Source organism: Elaeis guineensis, chromosome 8 (genome assembly GCF_000442705.2).
Source record: "Elaeis guineensis isolate ETL-2024a chromosome 8, EG11, whole genome shotgun sequence".
NCBI lineage: Eukaryota > Viridiplantae > Streptophyta > Magnoliopsida > Arecales > Arecaceae > Elaeis > Elaeis guineensis.
Window position 1 is genome coordinate 130,004,408 of NC_026000.2, and position 6,481 is coordinate 130,010,888.

A 6,481-nucleotide genomic window follows, 5' to 3' on the forward strand; every position below is an offset into this window, starting at 1 on the left:
TTATTATATTTTGCAGAAGAAGAGGTCATCAATAGAAAGAACAAGGAAAGAGGATTCCAACGGCGTAAATTTTACATAAAACGGAGTTAAATTGATCCAGAAATTGAAGAATGAAGAAAGAAGACTCAATTGGGTCAAACCCGAGTCAAATCAGGTCAAAATTGATCAAAAATCAACTGATTGGGTGATCTGGTTAGCCGCCTGGTCCACAGCAACAGGCGCCTGGACCATGGACCCATCGGCGCACCATAAACCAGCTAATCAGCGAGTCTCGGCTCACCGCAACGCATCGCGAGCCCGATCCACGTGCGCGGTCCAGGGCTCATGAGGAGAGAGAAGAAGGTCCGAAGGGCAACCTGGTAACTTCACATCACTCGATGGTTCGATCTTCTCTGATCAAGATCCAATGCTCCACATTTTTGCACCATCGGACGGCCACCATCGCAGCCGGTCAAGATCCAACCGTAATCAAGGCAATTGCAAGAATCAATAAACACTAGGACAACATGGGATCCTTCTGCAGCGTGATCCAAAGGACGAAATCTTCCAGCACCTTGATCGGACGGTCTGCGATGCATCCGACCTGATCCCATCTCTGCAGTGCGATCCAATGGTAGCGCTTCACCCAGATCATGATCCGACGGCCCAGAATCGCTTCCGACTTGATTTATTAGATGAATTGGGTCATTTAGATGAAGATCGGATGGCTGAAACAATTTTAGGGTTTCTTGATGGATTTAAGTACTTTTTGAGTGAGATTTAAGTCCCTAAACCTCCCTAACAGCCCTCTAAAACCTCTTAGTCCCACATCTAAAGTTTTGAAAACCTTATAACCCCCAAATGCCTATAAAAAGCCCCCAAAGGCCCTTGTTTTAAATGATTCTTGCCTTCCGATCAAGCTTGTAACCCTAGATAGTGGGGTTTTTAGCTTTCTTCTCAAGCCTCGAGTTTTGAGATTTTTGTAATAAATTTTTTTTATATAAAATCTTATTTTATATAATTTTATCTTTTACATTGTGCAATTTATTTTTCTTGCAATTAGGATAGTTTAATTTATATAATTTAATTTTATACAATTAGGTTAGTTTAAATTATGCAGTTTAAATTTATGCAATTAGGATAGTTTATTTTTCTGCATTTAAATTTTGCAAGTAGATTTAGATCATGTCTAGCTAAGCATCCCTTCTAGGGTTTGCGATGAAGCTAGATCATGAGTAGGGGTTTTATATAGGGTTCTTTCTTTTTCTTAGGGTTTCTTTTTCTTCCTCTTTTGCCAAAAATTTTGATGAACTACAGTTGGGTCAGAGTCCTTTCATAGTTCATGCTTGATTCAGTGCATAGGAGGAGAAAATCCTAAGGGATCCTAGTTACTACTCCCCTGTAAAGAATCTTGATGGGTTATCGTTGGGCCTTAGTCCCTTTATAATCTATGCTTGGGAAAGACAAGAGGAGTAGTCGTTAGGATCAATAAGAAAAATTTTAGGTAGAATTTCCTAATCTAGATCTAGTGGATTCAAAAACCCTAGATCCTTAGTCTTATTGTCTTTAGCAAACAACTTTCGATTTTTGATTTTCGTTAAAGCTCGCTTGAGCATAGATTTGAAAATCATTTTTAAACCAAGTCTCTGTGAGATCGACCCGTACTCGCTGGTCGTGCTACTCTGCACACTGTGCGCTTGCGGTTTTATTTATAAATTTTAAGATTTGTACTTCAAGTTTTTGGCGCCGTTGCTAGGGATTTGGCATTTTAAATTATTTTCAAATATTTGTTCTTCGTGCTTTATAACTCTCTTTCTTTTTCCTTTAGGTTTCTAGATTTAGTTGGTGATTGCTGGAAAACTCAGGTACGCTTCTAATTTCTCTTTTATTATTTTTAGTTAATTACTTTTCTTTTAGACCTAATCATTTAAATTTACTTAATCACAAAAAAAAAAAAAAAATATAAAACAAAACAAAAGACATTTCATAATCATGAGGTAAAACATCAAAATAAAAAAAAAAATTAAAATCTTTTACATTCTTGGTCATCTTGTTTATTTGCATTTGCATTTTCATAATTAATCTAAGGGCATCAACCCATTAACAAGATAAGGTGGGGATTTCATTACCCTTCCTTAGCCCAAAAACCATCTCTATCATATTGCATTACCTAGACCTTTAATCTTGAAATCAATTAGACGTCAACCTTAAGGAATTCGAGCTCAATAGGATAAGGAACCCTAAGAGTTCTACCAAGTTTGAGTTGTTTGATTAGTTGGTGTCTAGGCAAGTCTCTGAGGGTGGTTTGTTAAATTGGTTTAGTTGCAGGCCTAACCAACTCGTTTGGTGTCTAGAAAGGCAACGATGAGCGAACCTCCCACCTCTTATACTTACCTGGCTAACTAGTTGATCAATCTCCACTTGGAAGGCTTGAAGGGTCATCTTGGAACAATTAGGAGCTGTCTAGATTTAGGTTAACCCTAGGATAGATTGAGTTTAATTTATTGTTTCACTTGTTTGAAAAATAAAAAAAAAATTATTAAAATTTAAATTAATTTGGTTACTTTTCTTTAGATTTAGGACTCCTTAGGATCTTTTTTTAGAACTTTTTCTCTTTTCTTTCTTTTTCTTATACATAAAATTTTTATAAAAAAAATTGTATAAACATCGAGAACCGTACACCTCGTGTGTGGAGAAGAGTGTCGGGTCGTCTAGTTAGAATTGAGTCAATTCCTGTTGTTCCAATGGCTGAACCAATCCAATCCATGACCCTTAAGGATTTGTGTTATCCAGTTGGCTCCATCCAACCATCTTGTATCAGGTTGCCACAATCCACAGCTAACAATTTTGAAATCATACCTCAAATCATAAATATGCTTCCAAAATTCACAGGATTAGAGGATGCTTATATATTTATTAGAGAATTTGAAGAGGTATGTGCAACCATGAAACTGCAATTAACAGAGGATGAGGTCAAACTTAGATTAATCAACTTTGCCCTTAAGGATAATGCTAAGAAGTGGCTTTATAGTCTGCCAAACCATTCTGTCACTACCTGGGAGGGCTTTGTGAGAACATTTTTGAAAAAGTATTTCTCCCATCATAAAACAGCTAGGATTAGGAATGAAATAAATCAATTTTACCAACTAGCTGGTGAATCATTTTGGAAGTACTTTGATCGTTTCAAGAATCTTTTGACCCAATGCCCACACCATGGAATAGAAACTTGGAGACTATGCCAGATCATCTATGAGGGGTTAGATTCAAACTCAAGAATCATGCTAGAGTCCATGTGCCAAGGCCAATTTATGGACAAAGAAACTACTGAAGCTTGGCAATTCTTAGAAGACCTAGCCGAGAAAAATTTACAGTGGGAAACAACTAGGAAACCTGATAAAGCTACACCTTCAAGAGGAGGAATGCATCAAATTCAACCAACCCTAGCATCAGAGGCCAAGATTGCAACCTTAACACGTAGATTGGAAGCTTAGAATTACAGAGACCAGCCAATATAAATCAAATATCTGCACCCATGTGTAAAGGGTGCAATGCACCAGACCATGTCTTAGAAGAATGTTCCTACTCGAATGAGTGTGCACAGGTGAATGCCACCTATCAAGGACCATTGAACAATCCTTATGCACCCACATATAATCCAGGTTGGAGGAATCACCCGAATTTCTCATGGTCCCAGAATCCTAATGTAGGCAATCCAAATTTCAATCAGCAAAATCTAAGGTCCAACCCAATGATGAACAACCTGCCAGGCTTCCATGATAATGACAAGAAAATTACCTCTTTAGAGAAAAGCCTAGAAGCCATGATGAAGACACATACCAGCTTTATGCAAACCACGGGTCAATTCATAAATAATAACACCCAAGCTATAGCCCGTCTGAAAATGCAAGTAAGTCAGTTGGCTTCGACCATTAGTGAACGAGAACATGGTAGGTTACCTAGCCAACCTGAGCCAAATCCTAGGAACCAAAATGGTCCACGACCCCAACAAGGAAACCAAGTTAATGGTGTAAATGCCATTCATACCTTAAGATCGAAAAACTAATAGACAATAACGTAGTTGCACTTGATGATATAGAGGACTCATCTGTCGAGTCACCTTCTAAAACTACTACCTTTCAACCTTAAGCACCAGAAACTGAAAATTCACCTAGTCCAGTACTTAAAAGTCCTAGAGCTCCTTTTCCAAATAGACTGAAATCCAATAAATCTGAACATTTAGACAAAATTTTAGAGGTATTTAAACAAGTCCAAGTTAATATTCCTCTTTTAGATATAATCTATCAGGTTCCAATTTATGTCAAATTTTTAAAAGATCTTTGCACTAGGAAAAGGACCACTAATGTACCAAAGAAAGCATTTTTGGCTGCAAGTGTCAGTTCATACCTATCTAGCCATGTGCCAATTAAATATAAGGACCCTGGAGCTCCAATAATTTCTTGTGTTATTGGAGAAATCAATATAAAAAAGGCCTTGCTAGATCTAGGAGCTAGTGTGAATATCCTTCCATATTCGATGTATGAGCAACTAGGATTAGAAAAACTTCAACCTACTGGATCACATTACAGTTAGCCGATAGATCTCTCAGGATCCCTAAGGGAATGGTCGAGGATGTTCTGATAAAGGTTGAAAATTTTATTTTCCTGTAGATTTTATTGTTTTAGAGACTGAGCCAGTTGCGAATCCTAAAGGACATATACCTGTCATTTTAGGAAGACCATTCTTAGCTACGGCCAATGCTGAAATCAATTGTCGAAATGGTTAATGAAGTTATCCTTTGGGAATATGACCATTGAGCTTAATGTTTTTAACTTAGAACAGGAATCCTCTTCTCATGCTGATGTCAATGTAGTCCAAGATGGTATTTATGAATCCATTGACATTAGTGACGATGAAATCGACCTAGAGTCTAACCCCTGGTTAATCCATGAGTCTGAGGATGTCAATGAAATACTTAAAGAAAATCAGATTAATCAGGAATCGACACTTCCTACTGAACCAATCATTGAGATGGTGAAATCATCACCTAAACCATCGATAGAGGAAGCACCTATTTTAGAACTGAAACCCCTCCCAGAACATCTCAAGTATGCATATCTAGGACCCAAAGAAATTTGCCTGTAATTATTGCATCAGACCTAGATCCCAAGCAAGAGGAGGAGTTAGTGTCAGTTCTAAAAGCAAATCAAGAAGCAATAGGTTGGACCATAGCAGATATCAAAGGAATAAGCCCTTCTATAGTTCAACATAAATATACTTAGAGGAAGAGGCTAAACCAACAAGAGAAGCCCAAAGAAGGCTTAATCCAGCTATGAAGGATGTAGTTAAAAAGAAGATTCTGAAACTCCTAATAGTGAAATAATTTATCCTATTTCTGATAGCTCTTGGGTAAGCCCAGTTCAAGTAGTACCCAAGAAATCTGGGGTAACAGTGGTCCAAAATGATGCAAACGAACTTATCCCAACTAGGACCCAAACGGGATGGAGGGTCTGTATAGACTATAGAAAGTTGAATGCTGCGACAAGGAAAGATCACTTTCTTTGCCATTTATTGATCAAATGTTGGAAAGACTAGCCGGACAAGAGTTTTACTGTTTTCTTGATGGATACTCCGGTTACAACCAGATCCCCATAGCCGCTGAAGATCAAGAAAAGACTACATTCACCTGTCCATTTGGTACTTTTGCCTATAGACGAATGCCCTTTGGACTATGTAATGCACCGGCAACCTTCCAGAGATGCATGATCAGCATGTTTTCAGATATGATAGAACGATTTCTAAAAATTTTTATGGATGACTTTTCTATTTTTGGCCTAACCTTCTCCGAGTGTCTGAATCACCTGCAATTAGTTCTAGAACGATGTAAGGAGAAGCACTTAGTTCTCAACTGAAAAAATGTCAGTTTATGGTCAAACAGGGAATAGTTCTTGGCCATGTCATTTCTAAAAAGGGGATTGAAGTAGACAAGGCCAAAATAGATCTAATTGCAAGTCTTCCACCACCTAAATCTGTGAAAGAAATACGTTCATTTTTAGGTCATGCTGGATTCTATAGAAGGTTTATTGCCAACTTTAGCAAAGTAGCATGTCCACTGACTAATCTTTTGGCAAAGGATACCAAATTTGAATTTACTCATGAGTGCTTGGAATCTTTTGAATTTCTAAAAAAAGTACTTGTATCAGCTCCAATCATTCATCCTCCTGTCTGGTCTGAACCATTTGAATTAATGTGTGATGCGTCCGATCATGTTGTGGGCGCAATCTTAGGTCAACGATAAATAAGCTGCCTAGAGTGATATATTATGCAAGTAAAACCTTAAATGATGCACAGCTTAACTACACCACAACTGAGAAGGAGTTCCTTGCCATTGTCTTTACTTTAGAGAAATTTAGATCTTATTTGGTTGGGACCCACACCATTGTTTACACCGATCACTCAGCCATTAGACATCTCCTAGCAAAGAAGGATGCCAAGGCACGCTTAA

The 6,481-nt window shown here is 37.8% G+C and overlaps 1 non-coding gene across 1 annotated transcript; it reads right to left on the reverse strand.

The window, feature by feature from the left end:
- Positions 1–3,092: 3,092 nt before the first annotated feature.
- LOC140851365 (small nucleolar RNA R71) lies at positions 3,093–3,199 on the reverse strand. The gene has a single exon (XR_012134117.1). It is a non-coding gene; the product is annotated as a small nucleolar RNA R71 (small nucleolar RNA).
- Between the last annotated feature and the right edge of the window lie 3,282 nt (positions 3,200–6,481).